The following is a 20,509-nucleotide window of genomic DNA, read 5'->3' on the forward strand; positions in this document are numbered from 1 at the left end:
GCTAATAGCACTTTATTAACACCAGGGGTTACAGTATAATTAAGGGCCCACTTTTACCCAAATTTGATCTTAAGTGTGCCAGACCAGCATTTCCGTTGCCTAATAAGTGATCAGTAACAACAGATTTTTAACAAAAATGAGCGGCAAATTTTTACATTAAATCCTGAGAAAGTGGTCATCAGTGCGCCACTGGATAAAATAAGCAACAGTTCATTTGAATGAAAAACTGACAGGCCACATTAGACCCCGCGATGGGCCGATTCTGGCCCGCGGGTCGTATGTTTGACACCACTAATCTACACCATACGGTGCCCAATATACATGAATCCTACAACACGTGCGGTTCTTACATTTCATAAAAAACCAATTCACTTCTTTACATTCTCTTTTATTATGTTTTATATTTTGATACAAGACAATTTGTATGCAATCAAATACAATTGAGCTTAAATAGACTATTTATGTAGACAAGATTAGATATATAGTAAAATATAGCGCGGGAAGTCCTGTTCCGCGTATCGTGCGCTGCATGCAACATGTTGTAAAGTAGCAGCGTGGCAGCTGATCCGCTCGGCTGCATGCAAATCCATTAACTAATGTCATTACAAACTCCGTTTTGGTCATTTGAGAAGCTGTTTTGAGGAATGTATGATGACTTTTTATTAGGGAGGGGAAGAAAAAAAAAATACAATCCTCCTCCCATAAAGTAAGCCTGCTCTGATGTCCTCAATTTGTCATACTTCCTTTTTGGGCCCGAATCCTTTGGGAACGAACGCAAGCCCACACGGCTGTAAAAGTCTGATGCATCAATGACTGGGAGTGGAAAGCCTGAAAACGGTTGTTGTTTTTAAAGAAAGAAAAAAAAAAGAAGAAGAAGAAGAAGAAACGAATGAGTGTGACTTAAATAAGCCACATTAAAAACAGTACGCATGTGAATATAAATTAATAAATCAATTACACTCAAGGCTCTATTTTCACTTTCGTCTCACAAGTATCATGTCGTTGTTACTAGTATGCCCAAGTCCGACAACTGTACTTGTTTACTCTACAAATAAAGACACTAGTAAAAGGACTGTATTACTACTACATTTCTGTAATAATTCCTACTAGTACGACTATATTTATATGCAAACTACGATATACTAGTTCACATTTTGGTGCTTACTAGTAGGATTTAAAATGCTACTAGTGTGACACAATCCTTCTAGTTGGGTCTAGTAGTGTTACTAGTAGATTAATGGTAAGGTTCAATTTACTAGTAAGATTCTACTAGTATGCCCTATTTGTACTAGTAGTACTGAATTATCTTAATAGTGACAACAAAAAGCGTACTAGTACACTAAGACATGTTTGGCATACTAGTAGGACAACAACATGTACAAATCCTAGTTCTTCTACTAGTGTGGCAAATTGTCTTACTAGTAGGAACAGAGCGTACTAGTGCAAGCATAAAGCGTTTAATGTATTTAATATCAATCTTAAGGTCCAAAGTACTAGTGCACAGGAATCAATTTGGCATACTAGTAGTACAACAACATGTGGAGTAAATCCTATTCCATAAGTTGCTGTCTCCTTCAACTTTCTGCGGCGTCTTTATTCTACGCAACAGACACCAGCAGGCCTCCATCAGATCAGCACGCTGCCTGGACGCCATTATTGCGTGTAATTGCTGGTAATCTTTTTTTTTTTTTCTTTCTTGTTTTTACCTTACCGCGACACTTCATTTTCAATAATTCTCCCCGCGCTCCCTTTTAAGTCACCAAAGAATCGTGTTAAGTGCTGGAGCGAAAGCGCTTGTGTTGGCGTTTAAAGCGTCCGAGTATTTGGAGACGTACAGTCGAAATGAAAAGCAGATGTGCTGATGGATAGGTGCTTTTGAGGAGAGGAAAAGGAAAAGGGGGGGGGGGTGATCACAAGTGCCCCCACTTTTTGGGGAAAGGGGATGTCACGGGTTTGATGCAAACATCTGTACCTGAAGTGCAACAAGCTGCCAAAACCGCAAGACAAATGCATCTGGAAATCGAACGCGACACCTCAAACGTTCCCACTTTGGCTCCACAATTCACAACAGTCAGCACACAAATGGCTAATCATCATCATCATCATAATAATAATAATAATAATAATAACTAGACAAAGTGCAATTTCTCCAGGAATTGGGTGGGAATGCTGAAAAGCTAAATGCTAAGATTTGAATGCATGTGCTTATGAAGTCAATTAAAAGACAAATGATGTGAAAATTACAATTTTTTTTATTGTAGTTAAATGATAGATGAACAAAAAGAAAACTGCGATCCGTCTAAGGTGGGATTCGAACCATTGCCACACCTTCATTTCAGTGAAATTATAATCCATTTCGTTTGCATGTCATCGTCAATTGGTATGTAACCATCGAATGTACTCAAATGTGGTCCAATCGTGATTCGAACCCAGGTTCTCCGTGGTGGCAAGCACTATACACTACTAAGGGCGTATATGCTGTTCTGCACATTTTTAAAATTGTAACATACAACTTGACACGCCGCAGTAAGCGGGCCTGTGTCGCTCTTATTTTTTCCATCCATTTCCGGTTTTATTTTGAAAGAACTAACCACCACTGTCACTCCAGGTCACTTGCCCTTCCTGTTGCCTTGCTCGCTCGCTCGTGGTTGTAGTTCCTGATTTTAGCCACCCGTCTCCAATTACCCACCTAATAAATAGACCGCATCGGCCGACTCGTGTAAGGAAGCGTTCTCACAGCCCTCGTTCGCACTGCCTTGCTCTTCTGCCTTGTTTTTGTGCCTTTTTCCCCCTCCTGAGTGGTGCCCTTTTAGTTGTTCCAGTTTGGAGCAATTTGAATTACTGGTCAATTTTGACGTGGACGCGTCTGCTGCGTTTTGACCCCAGTACAGGCTTTTCCAAGTACGGGGCGTCCATCAATGGCGTTAAAGGAACTTTACATGAACTCAAATTTAAACTTCTCATTTCGAACAATTTCTCTCTCTTTTTTTCAGTATTCCAAAACTCCCATATTTTATGTGTAATCGTATTTCCGCGCGCGTGGCCTGCTTCTCGGCCTGCTTTCATCCAGCGGCTACAAGAGCGCGACGGCGTCAGAGAGGGTCACTTGTCCGCTACAGATGTTGCGTATTAAGGTCCAAAGCCCTTCCCGGCTTTCTCTGAATTTCATAACTCGTTGTCTGTATTTGTGTCTGCGGCAAAAAAAAGAGGTCCGGAACTTATTTGTTGGCTTTGTAATGGATGTATGATTGAAAAAGCTCGGGGGCACAAGTAAATGAAAAATAACAACGTCCAGAGAGAAAGCGCTTTTTTAAAGCAGGTGCGGAGAAGGGGCGGGGGGGGGGGATGGGGGGGGGGGGGCTCGATTAAATGATTATACGTGCGCAAAAATGCCGGGAGTTTTGATTACTGGAAGCGGCAGACATGAGAAGTTCCATGGGGTTAAAAATCAATTTGTTCTGGTTGATTTTAGCTCTCAAGCAGGCGTCTTAACTTTCTCCATTTTTCTCATGGTCCCTTGACCAAAACATAACCTCAAATTAACGGCGAATATGAAAGATAAAATTTCCAAAGTCATCCGGCAGCAAGTATAAATGACCCCCCCCCCCTCTCCCCCCCCCCCCCCCCCCCCTCTATTTGCAGCAATAGCGGGGCTTTACTGTACTTGCGCAAAAAAAAGCAGCAATAAAAACAAGATGATTATTGCAATCACAAAAATGGAGATTATTTTACAATCGGCACCATCCGCAAGCCACATTAAAGGCCGCCATTCTGACAATGACTATCAAAACAGCATTTTATGCAGAAACCGAGAAGCTGCCAAGATTAATCAGACACAATCACACCGCGTTTTTGTCATCAGCCAAACCACATCCCATAAGTGGACACAAAAAGGGGGCTGTGAGTGGCCGCGGAATGTTTGACATGATACTCTTGGCTGGACACCTTTTAACGATACCGTCATTAGATTTGTAAACAAAAGGTGCCATGCCAGGGAAGCGCCGTTCTTTGTAAGTATTTTTTTTTTTTTTTTTTTTACTCATTCACTGCCATTGACGGCTATAGACGTCAAAAATTCATTTGAACTATTTCTATTAGTTTCACTTTTTTTTTTTCCACATTTGTTAAACAAGAGTCTGAAAACCTAGAACAAATGTATTGTACATTTCGAACAGATATCAAATTTGTGTTAACTAGTGAAGTCATGTGATTAATTACAATAAAAAAATTGTAATCGCCTGATGCCACTAATTTAAAAAAAATGAAAAGATTATTAAAAATTAGGGGCGTCAGACGATTACATTTTTTAATTGTAATTAATCGCATGACTTCAAATTTTATATCTCTTCTAAATGTACAATTAAAAAAATTCTAGGTTTTCATACTTTTGTTAACAAAAGTGGGGAAAAAAAAGGTCAAATTAATAGAAATTGTTCAAATTAATTTTTGACGTCTATAGCCGTCAATGGCAGTGAATGAGTTAGGCGAGTTGAGTGCCGCCATACAAGCTTTGCTATCTTAGACATATGCTATCAAGTCAAGTAAAACTCCTCATATCTCAAGGCATTACAGTCGAAGCGTTCGTTTTTACGAGTGGTGACATCAGAAATTGCTTGAGATTCTTCCACCGGGAAGTATATCATGCCGGTGAGAAAACTCGGCTCCAGAACCAGGCCAGACTTCAGCTTGGGATCAAGAAGTGCTTCAAAGTCAGACAAGAGGCTGCTGTGTACGCGGAGGCGGCAGTAAATAGTAGCCCAATGATGTAACGGGCTTTTAAAGAGCGATGAGCACGCGAAGAAGCTGGTCGGCTTCCCAACAACATTTCCTGCTACAGCCGAGCCCGGATCGACGGTTGTAAAGAAGTGTCGGAATCCGACATGCAGGCATGAACAAGACGAGTCGTTTTCAATTCATGTTCTGGCATGAGAGGACACCGGCAGGAACTCGCCATCATAAGTAATCATTACAAATGGACATTTTCGCCTTCTCTTAGCGAGTTTTGAGTTTGTGGAGCGGATTTTATTAAATGGCGACTCGGCAAGTGAATTGCCTTTGAAGTGCTTTTTCAATACTTGGACGGAAGGCGACTCGTGCCATCTGATTTTGAATTTCTCAATTTGAGCTTTGATTTCTGACAAAATCGTTTTTGTTTTTTTTTAAGGTTGCTACAGTATCCTTCTGGTGTCGGTGTCACATGACGTAAGGCTCGTCGCACACCGAGCGACACGACTGAAAGCAGCGCGAGTGGAAGGTCACAGAAAATTTTTAAATTAAAGACCATGATAGATATTTCATTATAGTTAGATTTTATTTGGTTTTGACTTTTGTTTTTTTTAAATTTTAATTAGTTTTGAGAGCTTTTTTTTTTTTTTTCGAAAATGCTTCATTGTAGTTTAGTTATTATTAGTTTTAGTATTAGTTTTACATTTTAATTTATGGAGTGGTTGTTGACTGCAAGATTAAAAAATAGGTCACGGTTGTGCAATACAATAAAATAAACTACAAAACAACGGTTTCGACCTTCCTTATTCTGTCCTGAAATAACGGAATGAATTCATTTAAAACAAATGTCGAAATCTCATGTGTGATATTAAAAACTCATTCAAACCCAAAAACGTGTAAATACGTGTAACATTTGTATGGTTTTTTTTTGGTATGGTTTTTATACATACAGAAGAAGGCTTTGATGAAGCTTCTGATATGAAGAGGTGGCTCAAAAGCAATGGTAGTTATTACAACAACAAACAGCCAGCAGGTGGCAGCAGAGTATAAGAGATCAACCAGGGCCACGTTGCAACAAGCTCTTTTTGCCATTGTTTTCAACAGGTTTGTGAATAATGATGAAACTTAGCTATATTCTAATGCTAATTGCTGCAAAACAGATACAAATATGCTTTTTTTCCCAATGAAAGAAGAGACTCTAATCTTTCTTTAATATTCTGTGGTACTTGCAAAATCACTCAAAATCCAGTAAAACAGCCAGGAGTGAAGGGGGTTGCTCCAGTGAAAATGGCTGAATGTGAATGAGTTTGAAAAACAAAGAACTTTCTCATTAGAATTTTAGGTCGTTTAATGACTTTTATGAAATACTAAAGTATCTTCAGTAATTACACTTCTTGTTTATTTCTGTTTAATTCTCACAGCCACTTTCATTCTGTGTTATGTTTTATACACTACAGTGCCATCTTTTGATTTATTACAATGGATCATTTCCATTACTTCCTATGGGAAAATTATTTTGGAATGAATCAAGCGCGACCTTGGAGGTTCCACCATAAGAATCGTCTCACATCGGGGGAAAACGTCTTCTCCGAGTCTGACATGTATCCATTCTGCCTTGAGTCGATCCCCGCCTTCGGGGGCCCGTTCGCCGCGGTCTGAGAAGCTGTCAGTGCAAAACTCACAGTGCGCCTTCAGTCTTCTTCAGCCGTCACCCAATATTTACACGCAAAAGCCCGAGTTGCGAGAGAATCCGATTGAACACAGATGTGCGGGAAATTCTTGCGAAATGACAGCGGTGGCCAAACACAACCGCAGAACATGAGAGTATGTTGGTACTGAAGACGCGAGGAGGATCACGGAGCATTAGCGTTCGACGACGCTTGCAATTTGACAAGCGCACTTCTGTAAAACGAGTGACCAATTCGCAGCAATTACTGTACGCAGTCGACTCCCGTTTATTGTCGGGGGGATACGTTCCAGATCCATATGCAATAGGTGGAGATCCACAATCCAGACCATATGAAAAACATTGATGGGGTTTGAACTCTCCCATATACTTTAAAAACATTTAACTGGCAGCCATTTTAGTTTTAGTCTTTGTTTGCACGTTAGTCACATTTTAGATTTTTGCTTATTAGTCTTAGTCACATTTGAGATATCTCTTTATGTGACAGTTCTTGTACAGTTTTAGTCACATAATAATCATTTAGCTTTGTTTCATAAAAGTTTAGAATAAATGTCTCATCATTTTGACATAAAAGTACCATGTTAAGAGAAGCAGACTGGCCTTCACTATCAAACAAGAAAAAAAACAAAAAGAGCGCCTTGAACAGGTGCTAACACATGAGCTAGTGAATTTACGCTAAGCACAACAAAGCTAATTTTAGCCTGAAGCTAGCTAGCTAGCCCATTTGTACCAGGTGTTATGGAGAAAACTTTGAGGTCACAATGAAATTCATCACAATGCGATTATCAAGTAACCAAATTGTTTCACCAAACCATAATAATATTCTCTATTGAAAGTGTATTGCTAGCACGTAACTTGCATAGACCAGCTAGCTAAAATTAGCATCAAGAAGTCATCCAGATCTTAACGTGGATGATTCGAGTGAACGGTTGGAAGAAATTGCAGTTAATTCAATGAAATGACGCAATGTTTAAAATAATAATAATAATCATCTACGCAGGATGAACGCAGCATTAAGTTAATTCTTAGAGGGGAAGCTTGTTGTTTAAAAGCGGGCCAAAAACCAGATGTTTTGAGAACGGAGAGGGGGGAATCCGATTTCACTTCCTACTTCTTTGTTACATCAGCAAAAACAACCAGATCTTATCTTTGAAATGGATCCCCCCAAAGCATGCATAACAGCTTGAACTTTTTACGTTTCCTTTTTCCGTTAAACTACTTGGTCACAGTCCCCGCTATGAGAATTAGCTTGCGAGGATCATGTGAGGTTGACTGCGCCCGAAAAAAAGGTTGCTGTTTGAGGATATGGAAGCAGGGGTGAACTCGGACGTCTCTCGCCACTGACCCTGACCTATTATTAGATTACATAAACTCTTGTAATTTGCACAACAGCGGTGTTGTTTTAACCTGCTCAACTTTAGGGCATTTTACGGTAGTCTTATTTTAACCTCTGTAATTTTTGGTGTTCTTATGGTAGTCTTAGTTCAATCTGCACAATTTGTGTGTGTGTGTGTTATTTTTTTTACATTAGGTTTGTTATTACCTACACAACATTTGGGGAAATTACGGTAGTGTTTTTAACCTAGAATCATTTGTGGGGATTATGGTAGCAAATTTTGGGGTAATTATGGTCGTTTTATTTTAATCTATGCAAAGCAAAAATAAAATAAAAATATTTTAACCTGTATTATTTTAGTTTTTTTTTTTTTTTGGTGTTTTTTACAGCAGTTTAGATATAGTGACAATTTACTTATTTTAACCTGCAGTCTTTATTTTATTTTTTTATTATTATTATTTTTTTTTTATGTCGTCATATTATACCTCAACTCTGGGGGGATTAACGTTAGATTGTTTTTACCGCTGCATTTTTTGAGGAATTTACACAGCTCGTCTTATTTGAACTTGTACACGTTTTGGGGTAATTACGGCAATTTTAGTTTAACCGCTGCAACCTTTTTTCTTTTTCTTGTTTAACAGTTGGCTTAATGAACCTAAGCAACTCTGTGGAGTCTTGCTTTTACCTGCGCAACTTTAGGGCCAAATGACGTTAATACCTCTCGAACCCCATGTTGTTTTGAACCATTTATTTAGAACCGCTGTCATATGAAGTTCACAAACCTCTTTAGCTGTGTCGCGCTGAGGCCTGCGAACGCCCCCGACACTTCTCCATCCCTTTTTAACCGACCGTTGTTGGCCGCGCACTCTTGGCCTGAGTCGGGATGGCAGGACTCGCGAGCTCCCGCAGTCCCGATACTAAAGCACAGCGGGGCCTCGTTAAAACCCCCCAAATGGTACCAAGTGACACCTATGGAAACACATTCATTCTTGTGCGGTAGGAGGTCAATATAAAGCTTTATTTACACAGACAGGGCCACCATCAAAGAGCTTTATGGGCAAATATATTCTCACAGTGTAAGCATTTTAGATATGCGGGCGTAAAAAAAAGGCCCTCCTGTGTTTTGCCGTCTCTTATTTAATGGTTGTAATAAGATTCCCTTTGTTATGATTTTGCAGCCGGCTGCGCGAGGCAGCTCGGGGTTTTTTTTTACGGCCCGGCGCGCGGGACACAAAATATTTCAAGATGCCACCATGTCCGACACACTGCGGATCGAGGGGCGAACACGCTTGGGGTGTTCACAATGGGATGCAGAAAGATGTTTGAAAGCGTTTGACCAAATAACCGCGCAAAATCCTGTCAAAGGGGAAAGAACCATGGCAAGTGCAAAGGGGCCGTCAAAAGTTCCTTCGTATGCAGCTCGGTAAACCTTAGCGGGGGATGGAAATAGAACAGTGCCACAAATAGCACCCAAAAAAAAAAGACACAAGTAATTGACAATATTAATTATACTCACAATGATTTTTTCTTTGTCTTCTCCAAAAATGGCTCATATAACTGCAGCTAACTGAGAACCAGCTCCATTTACATCCATTTGTCTGTGTTATACTGCCCCCAGGTGGCCAAGGCATGCACACCAGGAGTAGCACAATGATCATTGAATTGAAGCAAAAAAAATGTGGTTCTATTTAATTATGTATTTTATATATTTTTTTACTTCTTCCCTGTTAAATAAAAACAACTTTTTTTTAAAATGTTTGGGGAACGCTGGAATGCATTTATTGCATTTCCATTCAATTCAATGCGTAAAGATGATTCGAGATCAAGGGCTCTATTTTCATAGACAACCTTGCATGCTAATTTTCAAAGGGAATGAGAAGAGCCACTCCAATTACAAGTTTCTAATCTCTGAAAATACCAAAAGAAAGAAAACTCAGAATCAGGCTTGAACTTCGCACGAAAATAGAAGCCAAATTGTTTTGAGTGTGGTCACAAAATGAATTCAATTAGCATCTAAAGGAAACTTCTGTATGAAAATGATGGATAGCTTCTCTTCCCTCTCCCCTTCTAAATATACAGCAATTCTTTTCAATAAAATGTATTGTTTTGTTCCTATTTGTGAGTATCAGGAACAGATTCCTTGGATTTACTTCATTTCCTATTGGAAATATTGCTTTGAAAAACATCTCCCATATACTTTAAAAACATTTAGACATCAAGACTGGCAGCCATTTTAGTTGTAGTCTTTGTTTGCTTGTTAGTCTTAGTCACATTCTAGATTTGTTTTCGATTACGGTCGATTTTAGTCGGGCTTTTAATATGAATCACACTTCGTAAATTGAGATATTATTTCAGTTCTGTTTTTACACTTTTTTTTCTGCCATTATTGTTTGGTGGCGCGCGAGAGATTTTTCAAATATAAAATATGAGCTTTGGCTCAGTGGAAGCTGGGAATTATCAATCATCATGATAACAAGCAGAAAAGGAAGAAATCATTCTCGCTCACTTGGCCTGTTTCGTGTTTGTTTAGCATTGCGAACGTTGGGGCTAAATGAAGTGTCACGCCTTTCACGTAACCTGGCATTCATTTGTGAGGCACCATCAGCAAAATATTCATGTTAACCCCGACACCCTCTTTTCCCAACATGGCCTTCCAAAAACCGTAAAAAGGCTTTGCTCCTCATTTATTTGTTCGAGGCGAAGCGCTTTGAAATGCTAATGTTTGTTTCCTCGCGTGTCGGAAAAGCCTTCTTAAAAGCAATTTGATGTGAAATATGGATTCCGGCCATTTTGACATCATCCCTAAAACAAACACGCCGCTTCTCAGTGTGCGCTCTTAATTAAGTGTACCTTGGCAGCCGGCGTGTACATACGCCAACGCCGGACTCCTTCGCAGCTCGCAGCTCTCCGGGCTTCGAGACGACTGGCATTTTTTTTTTACAGTGGCCGGCGCTGGCAATAATTTCTCGTCAAATGACAGTTCTGGCACTACAAAATTGGCTAATGCGGTCAACTGCGCATTTACATTCGCAGCAAAAGCTATCAAGGACACGGCTTTATCAAGGCCTGTTGACTTTAGCCGGATTGTGGTTGGAAGAACATTAAATAGTTCATAAACCCCTCAATGCCTTGAATTGGATGTGCGTCCTTGCAGAAATCAGACAATTCACTTTTGATTGCTGGAATAAAACGCAGAATTCTTCCGAACAGGGGTGTCCAAAAATATGGCCTGCCATTCTTTCTTCTTCTTTTTTTTTTTTTTAAGCGCATAACTGTGGTTGTCAAACTTTTTACACCTCAAAAAATACTTGGCACTCCATTTAACAACATTATGACCAACATTGAAAATACAAAAGCGAAGTAAGCCGTAGTGGTCATCATCATCATCATCATCATCATCATCATCATCATCCCGAACGGCAAATTGGGTCAAAACAACCCAAAGTTGGGTCACATTGACCCAAAGTAGCAAGTCAGTCAATTTTTTTACCAAAATTGGGTCAACACAGCCCAAAGTTGGGTCAGATTGACCCAAAGTAGCAGGTCAGTGTAATTTTTAACCAAAAGTGGTTCAAAACAACCCAAAAATTGGTCATATTGATCCAAAGAAGCAGGTCAGGTCAGTCTTACTTTTGACAATAATTGGGTCAAGACAACCCAAAGTATCAGGTCAGTCTTACTTTTGACAATAATTGGGTCAAGACAACCCAAAGTATCAGGTCAGTCTTACTTTTGACAATAATTGGGTCAAGACAACCCAAAGTTGGGTCACATTGACCCAAAGTAGCAAGTCAGTCAAATTTTTTACCAAAGTTGGGTCAACACAGCCCAAAGTTGGGTCCGATTGACCCAAAGTAGCAGGTCAGTGTAATTTTTGACCAAAAGTGGTTCAAAACAACCCAAAAATTGGTCATATTGATCCAAAGTAGCAGGTCAGGTCAGTCTTACTTTTGACAGAAATTGGGTCAAAACAACCCAAAGTATCAGGTCAGTCTTACTTTTGTCAATATTTGGGTCAAGACAACCCAAAGTATCAGGTCAGTCTTACTTTTGACAATAATTGGGTCAAGACAACCCAAAGTATCAGGTCAGTATTACTTTTGACAATAATTGGGTCAAGACAACCCAAAGTTGAGTCGGATTGACCCAAAGCACAAGGTCAGTCTTATTTTTGACCACCATTGGGTTATTTTTGGCCCAGCAGTTTTAAGCGTGTATCCAGTGCATTGGGTTAGGTTGAAATTGGGTAAACGCAACACTATCTACTCAAAGTCCATAGCAAGTGGGTTAACAAAACACACCGGCATTTTTTTAGTGCAGTTAAATACAACTGAACTGTACTCAGGGAGTAATTCCTTCAGGTACCACTAGAGGGATCCCACATGCCACGAGCAGTACCCGTTACGGACTTTTTTGAGAATCACTGTCCTAAACGTTTTGCCTTATCACCTTCATGAGAAAGCTGTGATGTTGCACGTTTTCCAAATAACTAAAAAATATGTTAATAAAAAATAATAATAAAAAAGCTTGACGGATTGGTTTTAGCATGCATCCCTCCATTTCCATGTATGCGGCCTTCTGGGGGGAAAAGTTTGGACGTCCCTTCCTTTGAACAACAATGACTGCTCAGTTGGAAAAGTGTAGAATATTTATTGTTCCCAGCGTATCAGATTATTGTCGAACCCTTGCAAATAATAATAAAACCCCAAATACTGGCAGCCATCAGATGCGAGCGGCGAGATAAGCAAAGCAGCACGTATGCGCATTAGCATCACTCAAAGCCAACATTATTCATCTTTTTTTAAGTCACTGCTGAGAGCATTTGAGCCGCGTTGAAAACACGAACTTGGCTCCACATCTGTCTGATGCTAAACACTCGGGCCCTTTTAGACATTTCTCAAAGATGACAAGCCGTGATGTTTTATTCAGCGTGTCAGGTGTGCCAAGTGATCTTGTCCAAACTTTTGGACTTCGAGCTTCATGTGGAGTTTCGCAGCCAGGGTTCGCTTGTGTTTGTACAAAGGTCCAGAAAATGGGGCTCGCCTGTGCCAGTGGCTGCTGGAATTCAGCCATGTTGGTACGAGCGTTTTAAGGACAAGAGTGACTTCTTGCTTGCTTTAATTGTTTGAAATGGATTACTGCCGTTGGTGGGAAGTAATGAAGTACAAATACTTTGTTACTGTACTTTGGGTACCCGGACTTTAATTGACTATTATTTATTTTTCTGCTGACTTTTCGCTCGGGATGGGCGAGTACCGATATCAAGTATCAGTATCGGGCTGACACCGTACTTATTTTAAGGTATTGGGTACTCGTCGAGGCTGCCGATACTAGCCATTGATACTCAAGGAGGGGATCTGAAATTGAGTAAGTTCTGCAGCAAATTGCCACATGGGCAAAAATAATAATACTTTTACTTGCTACATTTCAAAAGAGAAATCTTTCTCTTTATGCAAATCATGTTTAATGTGAAAATCAAGAAAAAAAATCGGAAGATTAGGCAATATTAGCTGTAAACAAACACGTGATGTCAAAGCACAAACACTACTTTTTAGGGCTGTGCATCTTGCCACAAAAGAGGATCCGATACAGATTTCGATATATGGCATGCAAAAAATGGTCAATTTGGAAGCGGAACGATTCGATTCAGTTCGACTCCATTGGATCGCGATTCGATTCGATATGGTGCGGCTTATTTCGAAAGGGTATGACGCAATGACTTTTTTGTTGTCATTTTTTAATGAACTTGTCAGTACCGTAGGTATATTTTTCCATTAAAAGACGATTTGATATGAATGGCGATATATTTCAAATTGGAATGATTCAATGTGGTTTGATGCAATCGCATCTTTTAAGTCAAAATACGATTTTCCGATTCAAGTCGGTTATTGTTGCATCCCTGCTACTTTTAGTAACAAGCAAAGTACATTTTATAAGCTGTCAAAATATTGATATCTCAAAAACTGGAGCAAACTGAAAGAAACTGACGTCATTTTTTTGGACTCAGCAAACCCAAATTACACAGAAACTATTTAAATATCTTTATATGTTTCTTGTTTGTTTGTTGGCCAGTGTTTTTGCGTTGTTTGAACACTCCTCAGACCACAGGATAATCTTATAGGGCAATGATTTAAGACATAAAGCAGTCAAACAATAGATATATTTGATGACAAATATATGGACAGTTAGTTTCCGACCGTAGTTGGAAGGAATCGTAAAGTCTGCATCGTCTGCGTTGAGCTAATCGGAGGTGACAACAACAACAACAACAACAACAACAACAACAATGTTAAGACTTGAAGGATCCTCATGCGTGTGCCAGGCTTCGGCACTTCACGTATCATCTTGGCGAGACGTTGCGAGCAGCCTCGAACACAGCATGTCTGCGTGTCCCCGAGCGGAACGGCAAAACACGCCGTCAAACTCGGAAGGCGGCGGCCTGTGCGACAAGCAGCAGGTATTTGTTACTTCATCAGCCTTTCAATTAAGCCGGGGGTCGCGTTCGGGAGCAGAAGGGCGGGGGGGGGGGGGGGGGGGTGCTGTTTTGACTAAGCCGTCTCAGTGAGGGCCCGGTCATGGAGACTCGCAGCATTTGCAAAAGATTAGCCCGCTAGTTCTGATGTAGCCAGCGCGGGTCAGGTAGAGTGCAGGGCCGGGGACGGCGGGCGGGCAGGCAGGCGGGCGGGCGGGTTTTTTCGGCCCTATCGCTCCCATCTGCCGCTCATCTCGCAACAAAAAAACGCCCGATCGTCCGGGTACATGAGACGCGGCCGGATTTAATCAGATTAAAAAAGGTTTCGGAGTTCACTTAGTAATGATGTTGCTTCATAAAGCAGCTTGACATAAATGACGAGAGACTATTCCGAGAGAGGAATAAGTCAACTTGGCCGAGCTTCGCTTTGTTGTGCACAAGGAACGTTGTGTTTTATGTGGTCTCCAGTGCCTGCATCGACGCTAAATAAAGGAACAACAATAGTCCACATGGTCCCGGCCTCCAAATCTAATGAAAACCAACTGTGAGGGAACAATAAAATCATTTGTCATGGGAGAAGGCTGCAGATAAATTCTGAAGAGCTTTTATTTCTTCTTTTTTTTTTTTTTTTTTTTTTGCTCCAATTGGCCCAGACGCGAACGAGTGCACTGGGCCAAGTGCTCAGCACCTGGTTGTCACGGGCTTTGACACGTCCGAATTTATTTTAACCTTCAAAGCAATTACATCGCAGTCCAAACCAGCCGAAAGGACCTGATTGGGCTTTTTTTTTTTTATCCGAGTTAATCAACAACGTCCGGCGAAAAGCGAAATAACACAAAATGACAGCCATCTTGAACGCCTCTAAATCGGCAACAGATTCTGCAACATATTTTCCTGCCATGCCAAAATTGATTGTTTGTGAAAACAATGTCGTTTTTATGTGAAGATCTAACAATTTCGGCACATTACTTCAAAATGAAAGAAGTTGTTGGGAGATGGGTTTGGATTCTGTAGTGGAGTTATTCCCCCCGTCAATTGCGCGGGAATGACTTCCAGACCACCCCCGCAGTAAATGAAATCTGCGATGCAGAAATAGCCGATTCAAATACTCTGAAGGTATGTTTTCGAGAGCAAGGGCATTGGATAACTCAAAATATTGTACCGATCTCTCAAAGTGTCATAGTCAAAAAAAATATTTTCCAAACTAACAAACTTATCATAATAATATATCATAATAATTTACATCAACAATCATGTCCAAAGATGTACTTTATAAAATAAACATACAGCCATCACTTTAAAATGCAGACAACATTCAATCATTTTGAACAAAAAAATCGGCTGTGCTGAAGTACAGCACTTCCTGTTTCATTCTTCTTCTTTCAAATGAACACCATCTGTTAGTGTGCTACCGCCAAGTGGCCAATAGTCGAATTGCACCCAATCAAAACAAGCGTTGACCAAAATACAGTTATTAACATCGCGCCCAAAAATTATAATAACTGTGAGTACTTCTACTTTTACCAAAGTCGTGTTTTACTCAAGTAATTGCACGCCTACTCGAGTACAGAGTGCGAGTGCTTTTCCCAGGATACCTTTTACAACTAGCGCCAAACTAGCAAAGCTAACCGCTACACTCTTCCGCAACCAGCTTATTTTTGTTGCAAATTGCTTGGTCGGAACTAACTGTTGTACAATTAATAACAAACAGCAGTGTGTGTGTGTGTGTGTGTGTGTCTATGAGTGTGTGTTTGTAATCATAGCTGACAACTGAAAAAAGACAAAAGGACTGTGTGTCCTCTTTGGGCAAGACAAATAATCATGTGACTGACAAGCGTTGCAACAAAACGTCGTCCCCGAGCCAAGAAATAAAAACGGCAAAGTATTAACTCCCTAATTCGACTTCTCTGCCGAACTTTGGCACCATTTGTCTTGATCTTTTACATAAATGCTCACAGTTCATTCATTAAGTGTATTTAAAATGACACGCACGTTTTTCACTTTCTAAATCAGCTCCCATTTAAGATCTTTAGTGTCCAACATCATGTTTGCGTTAGGCGGCGCATTTGGAAGCGGACTTGTCGGTCTTGAGGGGAATGTAAAGCATGCATACTAAAACTATGGCTCCTTCTAACGCGGATCCATTTAACCCTTACGTTACATTTTTGCAGTGACGTGCAATAAAAATGAAGATGCTTTTTAGGTATAAAGCCTCTCCTGTCTATTTCCCACACTGGTACATCTCAAATGTATTTTAGTAGACACGAGTCAAATTTGACTTCAGTGTAAGCAAACTTTTTCGCACCTGTGCAAAAGACCGCCATTTTAAAACGTTTTCATTTTGGTGTATTTTGGCTGACTTTTGTAAAAGGGTGACATTCAGGGTATTTTTTTTTTTTTTTTTTTTTACTACCGTCACATGTCAAAACAGACCTGAACAGTATGTAAGGGTTAACACATTTTCTTTTTGTTTTGCTCAGCCCAACCGAAAAGAGTTTAAAAAAAAAGAAACAGGGGTGCCACTTTTAATTTTAGCAGCTGTAAATCAACGAACGGTCGAGCGGGGGGGGTAAAAAAAAAGGCGCTCCGAGGAATGATTTCCTCATTTACGAGGACAGCAAAACACTGCCAAAGGGACAGTGTTCCTTTTCGTTGCAATTTGATGTGGCTCGTATAAAGCAGGCGAACGCAACGAGAGGAGAGCAGATGTCTCGTGTGTTGCCAGTGGAAACACTGGAGCAACAAACTCACCCGCGGCTTGTGTTTCTCCACTTCCAGCAGGTGAAAGAAAGCAGAGAGCTCGATAAGTCAGCGTCATCTTTGATTCCTTCAGCTTTCCAATTGGCCTGCATGCGCGCAGCTGATATATAGCTTTGGGAATAGGGAATACTGTCCCTAGACGGACAGTTTTTTCTCAATAAAAAAAGGTAGAACCTTGAGATACGAGTGACGTTTTTTTTCACGCTGCTTATTGCCGCCACCAGTTGAAGTTTACCGTCGACGACAATGACGCCTTCTGTATTTAAAACAACTATATGGCCGTGTATTTGAACGCTAATGTGCGAAGCAAAACAAATAGCGTCGCCGTTGTGGTATTACGACACATTCAGCAGCGGAAATGTGAAAATAAACCGAGGGACAACACATGTGGCGATCATTGACGGAAAAAATTTGTCCGGTGATGAACATTTTATGAATTATCATGTGGTGCAACCAAAAATGTATTATTATTTTTTCTAACAAATATATATTTTCATTAGGATTGTATTTGTATGGCTAGCTAGCTTGTATATATATATATATATATATATATATATATATATATATATATATATATATATATATATATATATATATATATATATTTATAATTTTAAAATTATTTTGTCATTTTTTCATTTTATTTTTATTTGTTTAGTTTTTTGGGGGGTGAAGCTAACAACTGTTTTTCAACACTTAATGAGATTTATGCCTGGTTTTTTTTTCTCAAAAATTTTGGGGGTCATTTTTTTCCCCAATGTATTTATTTTGATATTTGTGGTCTAATAGCATTTCCATTCATTTCATTGGGAAAGATAAGAGTGCTGTTCAGTACATACTATATATTTTTATCAACATAATGCAAATTGTACGACTGCTCATCATTTGTGTCAAACTTTATAATATTTAAAATGCAAATAGAAACATGGTCTACGTATATAGAATATTTTAACCTAAATCTGGTTACTTAATTCTGCCTGTTAGCGAGAGCCACCGCATCGCGATAACTTACATTGATGTTTCTGTATTTGGCAATTTGTAACTAATGGGTTGTGTTTTTATAGTCAGGAACCCAGTTGCTGCCAACAGGATCGAGCAGATTCGCCTCCAATGGGCACTAAGGGTTAATATTCGGATTCACTGCATGCCAGTGGGTAAAAAAAAAATTAAAAATTAAAAATTAAAAATTAAAAATTAAAAATTAAAAATTAAAAATTAAAAATTAAAAATTAAAAATTAAAAATTAAAAATTAAAAATTGAAAATTGAAAAATTAAAATAAATAAATAATAATATTTAAAATGTAATGGCTTTTTTAAGAGTCTATGTATAGCTAATATAGCATCATAGTGGCACGTCGACATGACCACATTACCGAGAGACTGACCAGGCCCAAACTGCGGACGTTAATAAAGTTCGGAAGATCCCTGGCAGCTCTGCGATCTGCATTGCTTGAGGTTATTTTCACAGACATTTCAAAAGGCAAGGCTGCTTTTCAGTGAGCAAGGAGATAATGCGGTGATAAGAAGATGCAATTTCCCATGATGTGATGTTGTTTTTATTGTGTGGGAATATTTGCTCTGCGTGAGAACTTGTTGTGTTGTAGAATTTGCCAGTTTCCCAATTTATGGCAATACTAGTAAGAGGTTGAGGGAACGAGGGATGGGCGTAACAATAAAGCATTTCAACTTTAAACTGTTCAGTTAATTTAGGCCAAAAATTGAGCTATTGTAAAATCCCCCTAAATGCAATCATCTTCACAATATCATTTTCAAACTTTTTACATATTTACCTCCTCCTTCCACCTTTCTTGAGCAATTCCAACCGTTCCAATTTCAAAACTGTTCAACCAATTCAAGGCTTTGACACAATTCACCCAAATCCCGACATGTTCACAAATCACAAAACATTCCCATATTTCACATCATTTCCTTTTTTGACAAATTCAAACCATTCCAACTTAAAAGTCTTCTATTCCAGATTTCAACATTCCAATGAATTCCACAATATTTCAGTTAGGCGTCAGCTCTCCGACATTCGCACACAATTTCTACACTTTAAAAACTGTTGGGTCAAAAAGAATGGGTCAAAAAATGGACCGATCCTCTACTTGGGTCAATTTGACCCAACTTTGAGTCAAGAAATGTGTCTTTTAGTGTAAGAAAATAAAAATAAAAATCCTCATAAATATTGGTCAGATCCTACAAAATGACCCCATTTTTTGACCCAAGTAAAGGATCTGTCCAATATTTACGAGTTGTTTTACACTCAAAGACCCATTTCTGAACTCAAAGTTGGGTCAAATTGACCCATAAAGTGGACCAGTCCATTCTTAATCCATAATTGGGTTACTTTTGACATAACTGTTTTTAGAGTGTACGCAAGTGTCATCCTCTCGTTTTGCCTGCTGCCTTTATTAACTTAATTCACCTTCGGTACATACGATATAAGTCATTCCTCCGCAACGCTGGGTTTCCATTAACAACCGCTAATAAACTATATAAAATGTACTTTTGGACTACATCCCGTTTTTCATGGTCCTCCAGGGCAGCGCCAGCCAATGGCGATGTGCGCCCCCGGGAACTGCCCCGTGGTTGCTTCCTGGCAGAGAGCAAGCACGAACAAGAGTGAGGATAAAACTGGAGATTTCTGGTCTAATGAAGGCATAAAACTACCTCGGCTCACTTGTTTGTGACCACTCGCTTGAAACCAGAGTTGGATTCATGAAAAACATGAGCGGGCATATAAAAAGCTATGTCAGACAGAATTACGTCAATTTGAGGAGTGAGATTCAAAAACTGTTGCAATTTGAAAAGAGGACCAGCACACAAAGGAGGAGCAAAACTTTTGGTGGGGCAACAAGCACTTTTTGTAGGCTAAGATGCAACACTGTAAAAAATGAGTTGGGGCTAAAATCATAATGTAAGTTGGGAAAAAAGTGTTAAATGTAAATTCTTGCCATTTGAACTTTTATTTCTTTGCTGTGAAATGCGAAAAGCCAATTTTCACAACAGCAAAACTTAAAATATTGGGTTGAATTGCCCAAGGTAAAGTTATTGAGTTATTGAAGTTTGTTTTCTTGTAATTTTGGAGTTTGCTTTTTTTTTTTTATAGAGTACTTTTTTAATTCAAATTTTATTATCCAATGATAACTGAAAAAATACACCTTATCTCTTATGTTTTTTATTGGCCAACAATCATTCCTGAAGTCGACAACATCAAACTTGCCCTCTCAAAAAAAAATTTAACATATGATCATTATCCATGGAGGTTGAAAAAAAAGTAACAAGCCGATTTTGACAAAATGAGCGGAAAGTAAAGATGCAAGCGTTTTCAAATGTAAGGAGTCCAACGACAGTCTTCAGAAACCTAAATACTCAAGTATTTGCACTTAGTTACTTGGCGCCGCTGACAGCTGCATATGACAGCGTCGTCTCAACTGCCGCACTCGGATTCTTCCTTGATGAAACACGGCGACTTTGGAGCCAAGAAAAGCAAGTGGCACAGGCCAGATGGAAATGCAAAAGCCA

At 39.5% G+C, this 20,509-nt stretch overlaps 1 protein-coding gene across 2 annotated transcripts in view; it reads right to left on the reverse strand.

The window, feature by feature from the left end:
- glis1b (GLIS family zinc finger 1b) overlaps positions 1 to 20,509 on the reverse strand; it is a 90,829-nt gene that overhangs the window by 60,427 nt on the left and 9,893 nt on the right. The gene's annotated exons all lie outside the window — the stretch shown is intronic.

Source organism: Leptonotus elevatus, chromosome 11 (assembly GCF_054856555.1).
Source record: "Leptonotus elevatus isolate MCC_2025b chromosome 11, RoL_Lele_1.0, whole genome shotgun sequence".
Lineage (NCBI taxonomy): Eukaryota > Metazoa > Chordata > Actinopteri > Syngnathiformes > Syngnathidae > Leptonotus > Leptonotus elevatus.